Below are 11,909 nucleotides of genomic sequence, written 5' to 3'. Positions count from 1 at the left end.
CTCTCTGGACTCTGGCTCCAGCCCCCTGGCCATGCTGGGTGCCCTCTTCTGGACCCCTCAGTTGTGGCCCCAAACCTCCATGTGCCTGAGCTGGAGCAACAGATGCCCTTGCATGGCTGCTGCCCCCCCTTCATTTTTACCACCATTCCACCCCAAGGCAGGCAGGCACAAGCGGGCACGTCCACCCTCCAGCCTCTCTTCCATCTTCACAGTGGCAACACAGCCACTGCCACTTGACTTGGGGTGCATGCCCTCCCTTCCCCCACCTCCTCTTGCACACTGCTGGGCTGGTAATGAAAAGGGGGCAGGGCAGAAGAAGACTGGAGTGTCTCACAGGCTCTACTCCCCACCTGACTTTTCCTCCTCCTTTTCCTGACCAGCCCAGCAGCACACAAAGGAGGAGGGGAGGGGAGGAGGATGCACACCGCCAGTACCGGGGTGCAGGGGGAGGGGGAGGGCCATCTGGGGACAGCTCTTTGTTGAGGCATGGCTGTGCTAAGCCAAATGGCCTTGGCCATTTTCTTTTCCGTCCACCTCATGGGGGGAGAACCTTTTGGAGCCCTTCACCAAAAGATATTCCCCAGAGCAAAGATGGAGCCGCTCGGGGAAGAGCAGAAGGTTCCAAATTCTCTCCCTGGCAGCATCTCCCAAATAGGACAAGATTTTTAAATAGGACAAGATTTTTTAAAAAAAATAGGACAAGATTTTTTTATTGAACCAACAAACTACCAAAGCATACAGTACGAAAGACTCCTGCCTGCAACCTTGGAGAAGCCGCTGCCTGTCTGTGTAAACAACACTGAGTTAGATGGACCAAGGGTCTGACTCAGTATATGGCAGCTTCCTATGTTCCTAAAGCTTCATAATCACTGGCAGTTTGAGTTTCAGTTCAGTTTGAGCTGAAGCCTCCCCCCCACCCGCTCCCTCCCTCCCTCTTTGGACCGTCCATTCCATTCTGAATGTGTCCATTCACTACTTCATAGAAAACCTGTCAAACAGGCAGAAGATTCTTCCACTGCCTCCCCCATCACAGATTAAAAGAAAATATATTCAGCTTAATGAGCGCAGCTATTGTGGCAAGAAGGTCTTCAGAAAAGAAAAGGGGAACTAGGTTTTCCTTCTCAGCAAAGACCATTTGAGAGCAGAACCAGGAAATGATGTTTAATTCAAAACCAGAAAAGGATCCACAAGTTGTTAATTAATTACAAGCCTGAGAAAAACACAGCAGCCGGCCTCTCTGGCTCAGACAAGCCCTACCTGTGATGATCTGTAGAAGACAACCCCCCACATGTCCATTCACAGCACATTCACCGTCCTATCCCTTCACTCTGCATTCTGTTCCTCTCATTCACTCTTGCCAATTGACACTTACCAACACCCAACACGGCACATTTTAGCTCTAAAACTCCTTTGCCTGTTGGTTTGCATTTGGGTGGGTGATTATATGTGAGCACTGTCATAGATACCTTTGGGGATGGGAGCCATAGCTCAGGGCTGGGCTGTCTGCTTGTATGCAGAAGGCTCCAAGTTTCCTCTCTGGCTGCACTTCCAGGCAGGGCTGGGGGAAACTCCTGCCTGCAACCCTGGAGAAGCCACTGCCAGTCTGTGTAGACAGTACTGAGCTAGATGGACCGGTGGTCTCTGACTCGGTAGAAGGCAGCTGCCTATGTGCTCTTAACTTGTACATAAATGATCTAGAAGTTGGGGTAAATAGCGAAGTGGCCAAATTTGCACATGACACAAAACTCTGTAGGGTAGTGAAATCCAAAACAGATTGTGAGGAGCTCCAAAAGGATCTCTCCAAACTGAGGAGTGGGCAACAAAATGGCAAATGCAGTTCAATGTTGGCAAGTGTAAAGTGATACATATTGGGGCAAAAGAACCCAACTTCACATAGACACTGATGGATCTGAGCTGTCGGTGACTGACCAGAAGAGAGGTCTTGGGGTCGTGGTGGACAGCTCATTGAAAGTGTCGACTCAATGTGCAGCAGCTGTGAAAAAGGCCAATTCCATGCTAGGGATCATTAGGAAGGGGGTTGAAAATAAAAATCCTAATATTAAAATGCCCTTATACAAATCTGTGGTGTGACCACATTTGGAGTACTGCGTCCAGTTCTGGTCACCGTATCTTAAGAAGGACATTGTAGAACTGGAGAAGGTGCAGAAGAGGGCAACCAAGATGATCAGGGCTTGGAGCACTTTCCTTATTAAAGTGAAGAAGTTGGAGAAAGAACTTAAGAACAAAATGTGAACAATTACTGAACTACTACACTGCACAGAACAGAGCATGTTGTTATAACAAGCGGGTGCTGCAGTTCAAGAGCCTACTGGAGCATGAGTTTTGGTTGTCAAACACCTGGAGAAATCTTGAACTTGTTTGTGCCACAATCTTGGAGAAGCTGCTGCCAGTCTGTGTAGACTACTGAGCTAGATGGACCTATGGTCTGACTCAGTATATGGCAGGTTCCTATGTTCCTATGTTATGAGGCTAGGCTACAGCATCTGGGTTATTTTATTTTATTTATTTATTTTTAAAATATTTCTATACCACCCCAAACTTGTGTCTCTGGGCAGTATTACAATTAAAATAATTTAAAACATCAAATAAATTAATAATTTAAATCATTTAAAACATTAAAAACATTTAAAACCCAGTATTAAAACTTTTAAAACTTTTAGGGTTTAGGTAATAATCAACACCTTGTATTTTGCCTGGAAACATATCGGCAGTCAGTGTAGTTCTTTTGACACAGGAGTAATATGGTCTCTCCGAGATGACCCAGAGATCAACCTGGTGGCCACATTTTGGACCAACTGCGGTTTCCAGACTATGTACAAAAGCAGCCCCACATAGAGCACATTGCAATAATCCAACCTAGATCTTACCAGCATATGAACCACCATTTTGAGGTCATTCATCTCAAGGAACGGACGTAGCTTGTGTATCAGTTGAAGCCAATAAAAAGCACCTCTGGCCACTGCCTCAACCTGGGACACTAGGGAGAGGTTCAGATCCAGAAGCACCCCCAGACTGTGTATCTGTTCCTTCCGGGGGAGCGTGACCCCCATCCAGAACCAGCAGATCAAAATCATCTCCCAAGTTCCGATTCCACACAATAAGTACTTCCATCTTATCTGGATTCAGCCTGTTTGTTATCCCTCATCCAGCCCATTACTGCCTCCAGGAAGGCATTTAGGGAGGTTACGCCTTCTCCCAATGATGTTGACATGGAGAAATAGATTTGGGTGTCATCAGCATACTGATAACACCCTGCACCAAATCTCCTGATGATCTCTCCCAGCGGTTTCATGTAGATGTTAAACAACATTGGAGACAATACGGAGCCCTGAGGGACACCATAGGAAAGTTCAGATTTTGAAGAACAACAGTCTCCAAGAGACATCATCTAGAATCTGCCTGTGAGGTAGGAGTGGAACCACTGCAAAGCAGTGCTTCCCACCCCCAGTCCCCTCAGATGTTCTAGGAGGATACTATGGTCAATAGTATCGAAGGCCACCGAGAGATCCAAAAGGACCAACAGAGTCACACCCTCTCTGGCAATTCTCAATTGGAGATCATCTATCAGGCCAACCAAGGCAGTCCCCGCCCCATAGCCCACCTGAAAAAGAACAGAAAGGAACACAAACTCTGGCAAAAGAAATGTAAGGCAACAATAAAGGAGGCGAAAAGAGAGTTTGAGGAACATTTAGCTAAAAGCATCAAGGGGAATAACAAAAAGTTCTTTAAATACATCAGAAGCAGGAAACCTGCCAGGGAGGCAGTTGGACCATTAGACAATGAGGGAGTGAAGGGGAATATTAAGGAGGATATGGAGGTTGCAGAGAAGCTAAATGAGTTCTTTGTGTCCGTCTTCACGGCAGAGGATACTGAGCATATACCTGTTCCTGAACCAGGCTTTTCGGGGATGGCGGCTAAAGAACTGAGCCAGATAGAAGGGATGAGAGATGATGTTCTAAACTGTCTGGAAAAACTGAAAATTAACAAATCACCAGGGCCGGATGGCATCCATCCAAGAGTCTTCAAAGAACTCAAATGTGAAATTGCCGACATCCTTGCTAAAATATATAACTTATCCCTGCAATCAGGTTCTGTACCAGAGGACTGGAGAGTAGCAAATGTAACACCGATTTTCAAGAAGGGATCCAGGGGTCATCTGGGAAATTACAGGCTGGTTAGCTTAACATCAGTTCCAGGCAAATTGATGGAAAGCATCCTTAAGGATAAAATTGTAAAGCACATAGATGAACAGGCCCTGCTGGGAGTGAACCAGCATGGCTTCTGCAAAGGTAAATCTTGCCTCACCAACCTTTTGGAGTTCTTTGAGAGTGTCGAGAAGTGTGTGGATCAAGGTGATCCCGTTGACATCGTCCACCTGGACTTCCAAAAAGCTTTTGACACAGTTCCTCATCAAAGACTCCTGAGGAAACTTAGCGGTCATGGGATAAGGGGACAAGTACATGTGTGGATTGCTAACTGGCTGAAAGACAGGAAACAGAGGGTAGGTATAAATGGAGAGTTTTCGCAATGGAGGGAAGTAAGAAGTAGGGTACCCCAGGGATCTGTTCCGGGACCGGTGCATTTTAATTTATTCATAAATGATCTAGAAGGAGGGGTAAGCAGCGAGGTGGCAAAATTTGCAGATGATACCAAACTCTTTCGGGTAGTGAAATCCATAACTGATTGTGAAGAGCCCCAAAAGGATCTCGCCAAACTGGGTGAGTGGGCAACAAAGTGGCAAATGCAGTTCAATGTTGGCAAGTGTAAAGTGATGCACATTGGGACAAAGAACCCCAACTTCAAGTATATGCTGATGGGATCTGAGCTGTCGGTTGACTGACCAGGAGAGGGATCTTGGGGTCATGGTGGACAGCTCGTTGAAAGTGTCGACTCAATGTGCGGCAGCGTTAAAAAGGCCAATTCCATGCTAGGGATCATTAGGAAGGGGATTGAAAATAGAACAATAAAAGGGGCTCAAGGTTGACTCAGCCTTCCATCCTTCCTAGATCGGTAAAATGAGTACCCAGAATGTTGGGGGCAATATGCTAAATCATTGTAAACCACTTAGAGAGCTTCGGCTATAAAGCGGTATATAAATGTAAGTGCTATTGCTATTGCTATTGCTAAAACTGCTAATATTATAATGCCCTTATACAAAACTATGGTGCGGCCACACTCAGAATACTGCGTACAATTCTGGTCACCACATCTAAAAAAGGACATTGTAGAACTGGAAAAGGTGCAAAAGAGGGCAACCAAGATGATCAAGGTCCTAGAGCACCTTTCTTATGAGGCAAGGCTACAACACCTGGGACTATTTAGTTTAGAAAAAAGACAACTGCGGGGAGACATGATAGAGGTCTATAAAATCATGCATGGTGTGGAGAAAGTGGATAGAGAGAAATTCTTCTCCCTCTCCCATAACACTTGAACCAGGGGTCATCCCATGAAACTGATTGCCAGGAAATCTAGGACCAGCAAACGGAAGTACTTTTTCACACAACGCATAATCTACTTGTGGAATTCTCTGCCACAAGATGTGGTAACAGACAACAACCTGGATGGCTTTAGGAGGGGTTTGGATAATTACTAGCTGGAGGGCTCTAGGCCACCTCCAGCCTTGGGGGCGGGGTCCCTCTGGGTACCAGTTGCGGGGGAGTAACAGCAGGAGAGAGGGCACGCCCTCAATTCCTGCCTGTGGCTTCCAGCGGCATCTGGTGGGCCACTGTGTGAAATGGGATGCTGGACTAGATGGGCCTTGGGCCTGATCCAGCAGGGCTGTTCTTATGTTCTTATGTAAAGCCAGTTTGAAATGGGTCTAGATAATCAGTTTCCTCCAAGACTGCCTAGAGCTGGGAGGCCACCACCTTCTCAATCACCTTGCTCAGCCATGGAAAGTTGGAGACAGGCCTGTAGTTGCTTAACTCTGAGGGATCCAAGGTAGGATTCTTCAGAAGTGGTCAAATGATTGCCTCCTTAAGACAAGGGGGCATCCTGCCCTCCCTCAGGGAAGCATTTATGATCTCTGCCAGAGAGATCTGTATCTTTGCATAATGTTTCCAAAGTATGATAGTTTGAGCCTGGTTATTAGTGCCTCAAGTGAATATTCTGGATTGATTTGTTCTGCTATCCATTTGTTTGTTTTCCTGGCTTTCCATGGTGGTATCCTCAAAAGTCCTCTCCAGCACCAAAGTTCAGAAGCATCAATACTTTTTCTGTCTTGCTTCTTCAAAGTCCAGCTTTTGCATCCATAGAGTATCATGGGGAAAACCATTGTCCGAACAATTCTAATCTTTGTAGGTATAGACACGTCACGGCATCTAAATATGTATGGTGTCCCTCAAGGCTCTGTACTTTCTCCAATGCTTTTTAACATCTACATGAAACCGCTGGGAGAGATCATCAGGGGATTTGGAGCTGGGTGTTACCAGTACACTGATGACACCCAGATCTACTTCTCCATGTCAACGTCTTCAGGAGCTGGCATATCCTCCCGAAATGCCTGCCTGGAAGCAGTAATGGGCTGGATGAGGGAGAATAAACAGAAGCTGAATCCAGATAAGACAGAGGTACTTATTGTGCGGGGTCTGAACTCTAGAGACAATTTTGACCTATCTGTTCAAGATAGGGTCACACTTCCCCAAAAGGAACAGGTTCGCAGTCTGGGAGTACTTCTGGATTCACACCTCTCCCTGGTTTCTCAGGTTGAGGTGGTGGCCAGGGGTGCTTTTTATCAGCTCCGGCTGATAAGCCAGCTGCACCCGTTTCTCAAGATCAATATCCTCAAAACAGTGGTACATCTGTTGGTGACTTCCAGACTTCACTTCTGTAATGCGCTCTACGTGGGGCTGCCTTTGTACGTAGTCCAGAAACTTCAGTTGGTTCAGAAAGCGGCAGCCAAGTTGGTCTCTGGGTCATCTCGGAGAGACCACATTACTCCTTTACTGATGGAGCTACACTGGCTGCCAATAGGTTTCCGGACAAAATACGAAGTATAACTTATAAAGCCCTTATAAATGGCTTAGGCCCTGGGTATCTCAGAGAGCGCCTTCTTCTGCATGATCCCCACCGCACATTAAGGTCATCTGAGGAGGTCCGTCTCCAGTTACCACCAACTCATTTGGTGGCTAAACAAAGATGGCCTTCTCAGTATCTGCCCCAAGATTGTTGAATGAGCTCCCTGCTGAGATACGTTCCTCCCCATCTCTGGCAATTTTCAAAAAACACCTGAAAACCCATCTTTTCACCCAAGCTTTCTCAGCTTCCTAAATTTTGGTCCTTTTAATCTCTGGTTTATTTTTAAATTGTTAAATTGTTTTAAGTTTTTTGTATATGTTTAAAACTGGTTTTATGCTATTGTTAACTGCCCAGAGATGAAAGTTGTGAGCAGTGTACAAATTCGATAAATAGATAAATAGATAAATAAATAAATAAGAAGAGGACGACCAGCAGCAAGGTGGATGGACTTGATTATGACAACAATGAATGCACCACTGAGAGACCTTTAAGGCCAAGTTGAAGACAGATCATCCTGGAGAGAATTGATCTATGTGGTTGCTAAGAATCAACACCAACTTGATGGCACTCAATCAATCAATCAAAGGGGAGACATGATCGAGGTGCATAAAATTATTCATGGAGTGGACAGGGTGGATAGAGAGAAATTTTTCTCCCTCTCTCACAATACTAGAGCCAGAGGTCACCTCATGAAACTGAAGGTTGGGAAATTTAGGCCCGACAAGAGTAAGGTCTTTTCCCACACAGTGCATCATTAATCTATGAAATTCCTTGCTGTGGGATGTGGTGATGGCCACCAGCTTGGATGGCTTTAAAAGGGGCTTAGACACATTTATGGAGGACAGGTCTATCCATGGCTACTAGTCTGGTGGCTGTGGGCCACCTCCAGCCTCAGAGGCAGGATGCCACTCAATACCAATTGCAGGGGAGCCACAGCAGGAGGAGAGAGGGCAGGCACAGAGCTCTTGCCTGTGGGCTTCTCGGAGGCATCTGGTGGGCCACTGCGGGAAACAGGAGGCTGGAAGGGCCTCCTTGGGCCTGATCCGGCAGGGCTGCTCTTAGGGGCCCAGCAGCAGCCACCAGCCAGTACAGAATGCCCAGCAGCCTGGCCCGTAGGGCCACCAGGCTGCGCTGTCCGGGATTTCAGGAAAGCCCCCCCCCCCACCAGGTGGGTCAGGTTGGAGTTTGCCAGACTGACCATCCCATCTCAACCTACCTGCTGTGGGCCTAGCATCTCAGGGGTACCAGAAAGAGGGGGCCTACCTGGGGGGCACTTCTGGATTCTTGCAATGTCTCTCCGTGGGCTGGCATGGGGCCCCCCTGAGGCCCAAGATCCAGGCTGCAAGGGCCCCGGCCTTTCCCATGCACAGCCTGCCCTCCTCACCTTGGGGGGGGACCTTTCAAGACTACAGGGGCACCCCAACCCCAAGCACACGGCAAATACCCAGACACCCCCGATGCCCCCCCGCAAGCCACACCACTGGGCCTAGTGCACTCCCGCGCCCTCAGCCACTTTGGACCCCCTCCCCCCTTGGACATAGAAAGTGCAGTTAGGGTGCAGAGAGGAAGGGGCCACCCCCTCCCCCAGGGCTGCACTGCGCTCTGCGAGGGGGGAGTGGCAGGAACAGGGTGCAGGGGGGGGAGAGATCCATTTGCCAAAGGGAGGGGGCGCCTGGCCTGCTGGGAAGGAAGCTGCTGCTCCAGAACTGGAGGGGGGAGCAATGTGACCCCCACAAAGGGGGCAGAGCTGCTCAGGGGAGAAGGGAGCCCAGCCAGTGGCGGCCCCAGGAGAAAAACCCGGAGTGGGGCACAGAGGGGCCAAGTGTCTGGGTCCTGCAGGTTAGATGGGGGGGAGGGAGGCTGGTCTGAAGGGACTCTGGAACCCACCTTGGGCCGCTTTGCTGAGAGGCAGGTCGTGGGTGGAGGGCAGCACAGCCTCCCACAACCCTGACCCCAGAAGCCGGGGCGGGGGGAGCAGTGGAGGCGGGATCCTCCGGGGTGCCCCTGATTGCTGGACACCTTAGCAGGGGAGCTGCGGGGCGGGGTGTGTGTGTGTGTGTGTGTGTGTGTGTGGACCTCGCCTTCTTCTTCACACGGGCACATCACTACCGCTGTCTTTGGCAGGGCATAGCTGGGGAGGGGGGGGCCTTGTTCATCCCTCTCTCTGGCGGACCCCCCAATGAAGAATAGAGGGAGGGACCTGGGGGCCCATGTGCTTCGAGCCCATCCACGCAATTATAGCTACGCTATAATTGGTCTACGGAACCGAGGCGGTCACAAGAGCTGGCTGGTGGAGGCAGAGCTCACAAACAACTATTTATATCCCGCTCTTCAACCCAAGTTTCCAAAGCGGTTTACAGAGAGGAATGAATGAATGAATGAAGAAGGCTCCCTGCGCCCAAATCTAAAAAGAAAGCTAAGGCAGACACCAGCAACAGCCGCTGGAAGTAACTGGAAGCTGTTGCAATGGCTGCAACCGGGAGAGGGAGGGCGACTCCAGCCTCTCCTCATGGCCTCCCCTCCCGACCAGGCTCTCCGCCCGGCTCGCTCCCGAGCAAGGGAGAGGCAGGCAGACGAGGCGCGACTGGGGCCAGAGCTCTGCGGCGGCCCGAGAAGTCCCGGACTCCGGCCTGCGGCGTCTTCTGCTTGCAGGAAGGGAGGACTCAGCATCAGCTGCAGGGGACAGAAGTGGGAACGTGCTGCACGGCTGACCTCGTGGCGCAACGGTAGCGCGTCTGACTCCAGATCAGAAGGCTGCGTGTTCGAATCACGTCGGGGTCAGGCTGCATGCCCTCCGGAGGCCCTCTTTTTCGGAAGAGCTAGCCACGTGTCCGTTTTCCCCCGTGCAGCTGGCAGACGCCCACCCTGTCTCTCGCAGGGGCTCTTTGTGCGTGAGACCCATTCTGCACATGTTCAGGGGCACGCAGGCTGTCTCGCTCCTTGGGAGCGCTCAGTTGCCCGAGACTGGCCCTGCCGCCCAGAGAGGGAGGAACAGGCAGCAACAACAGCCCCCGCCCGCCAGCCTCCCCCGCCGCCACGCAACTGGGACGCTCCTTCGGGCAGAGAAGCCCCGCTTCTCCCCTTGGGGGGATTTCCCAGCAGGCCCTGGCCGGAGAGAAGCAGCAGGAGTTGCGGCGGGCGAGGGGAGGGAGCCCCCCTGTTCCCACCCCGGCTGGCTGGAGGCCCGGAGTCCAGGGTGCCAGCTGACCCCCCACCCCAAAAGACCCCGCCGGCCGCGGGTGGTCCCTTCACGTTGCATGTTTTGGCAGCGGGAAGAGACTCATTAGCGGAAGGCAGGAGGAAGGGCGCGCAATCCCGCCCCCCCGTAGAACCATCACGGGGGCTGGGAACGGGGGGAAAGAAGGCCGCTCCACGGAGCCCCCCTCCCCGCACCGCCCAGGGTGGCCCCAGCCTCCTTCTGCCAGTTCATTAAAATGAAGCAGCGGCCTGGAAAGAAACCGGCGGCCCGTCGCCAGGCAGAGCCGGGCTGGGCTGCTTGTGGGGCGGCGGAGGGAGGGGGCACCAATTAACTCTCCGGCAGACCCCCACCCCGCACTCCCCTCCCCACTCCGCCCAGCCTGCAGCCAGCGCAGAGCTCTTCTCTCTCGCCCGCTTAACTTTTCTCCCCCAGGGAAAAGGGGCGCGAAAAAGCCCGAGGGTCTTCTCTGGTTCGCACGTGCCAGTGTTTCCGTGCCACCATCCTGGAGCCCTTGCTCCCTTTGGCCCTTCTTCCCGAGGCGGGCGGGCGGGCGGGGGGGGAGAAGTCGTTCATCACCGGCCTTCCCCTTTCACTCTGTCTCCGGAATTGTCGCCCCGCGTCTGGCACACCACCCCGCCCCCCCCCGCTCGCCCATCCAGAAATGCCTGCTGCTGCCTCTTCTGCGCCCCCCTTTGTGCCCCCAATGCCCCTACTGCTGCCCCCGCCCCCGCCATGCCAGCCTCGCTCGGCCGATTCACCGTCGCCGCCACAATACGAAGCATGTGTCGGTTGTTCACGCTCGTTGTGCTCCGCAATTGCGCGGGGCGGGTTGGCGGCCTTCCTCCTTTCCCTCCCGCGGCCTTTCCGCGGTTGGAGCCGCCGCCGCCGCCGCCGCCGCGCGCGATGCCACGCTTTGGATGCAGCCGCCTCTCGCCCGGATAATCAACACGTCTGCAAAATCCATTCCGGGATTCGGGCTCTCACCCATTCCCCATCTCTTGCTGCTTCTAGATTCCAGGCCGGATTTTGGCGCCAGCCAGCCTTTGCAGTGAACTGCCCGGGCAGCGGGAGAGGCTGGCAACATGCGGCGCCGTGGCTTAGTTGGTTAAAGCGCCTGTCTAGTAAACAGGAGATCCTGGGTTCGAATCCCAGCGGTGCCTGTGGCGGGTTAGTATAGCGCTCTCCACTTTTCCACCCCAGGCAGCCAGATTTCCCATTTTAAAGGGCAGCCCCCCCCCGCCGCTTTTGCATTTCCTACGTAGGAGGAGGACGCTAGGGACCCCCGATCTCACTGTGCTTTCCCTCTTAACCGTGACCCCACCCAGCACTCCGCTCCCCTGCTGGGCACGTTCCCGGGCACAGTTGAGGAGGCAGGTGGGTGGGTTTTGCACTTTCCTGGGGGAGAGAGAGGGGCTGCTGCCCCCTCTGCGGGGCGGGGGTGATCTTGGAGGTGATCTTGGAAGGGAGGAGCGGGGTGGATTCTCTTGCGCAGTGGCGGCGGCTGCTGGGGCGGGGGTGCTGCCTTTAAGGGACACCACGCCATGCAGCCCTCCCTGCCTGCCTGCCTGCCTGCTCGCCCCCCCCCCCCCCCCGCTGCCCACGAGCCATTTACAAAGCCCCTCCTTGCCTCGCCCACCCTTGGGCCTGGCCTGCCCCCCCGCCCAATCACATA

The 11,909-nt window shown here is 52.3% G+C and overlaps 2 non-coding genes across 2 annotated transcripts; both read left to right on the top strand.

Annotated features, from left to right (window-relative positions):
• The first annotated feature begins 9,747 nt into the window (after positions 1-9,747).
• Positions 9,748-9,819, top strand: TRNAW-CCA (transfer RNA tryptophan (anticodon CCA)). The gene has a single exon. It is a non-coding gene; the product is annotated as a tRNA-Trp (tRNA).
• A 1,504-nt stretch (positions 9,820-11,323) lies between these two features.
• On the top strand, positions 11,324-11,397 carry TRNAT-AGU (transfer RNA threonine (anticodon AGU)). The gene has a single exon. It is a non-coding gene; the product is annotated as a tRNA-Thr (tRNA).
• Positions 11,398-11,909: the final 512 nt, after the last annotated feature.

This window comes from Hemicordylus capensis, chromosome 6 (assembly GCF_027244095.1).
Source record: "Hemicordylus capensis ecotype Gifberg chromosome 6, rHemCap1.1.pri, whole genome shotgun sequence".
Taxonomy (NCBI): Eukaryota; Metazoa; Chordata; class Lepidosauria; order Squamata; family Cordylidae; genus Hemicordylus; species Hemicordylus capensis.
The sequence above is the reverse complement of the archived record's forward strand: the minus strand, read 5'-3'. Positions and strand labels throughout refer to the sequence as shown.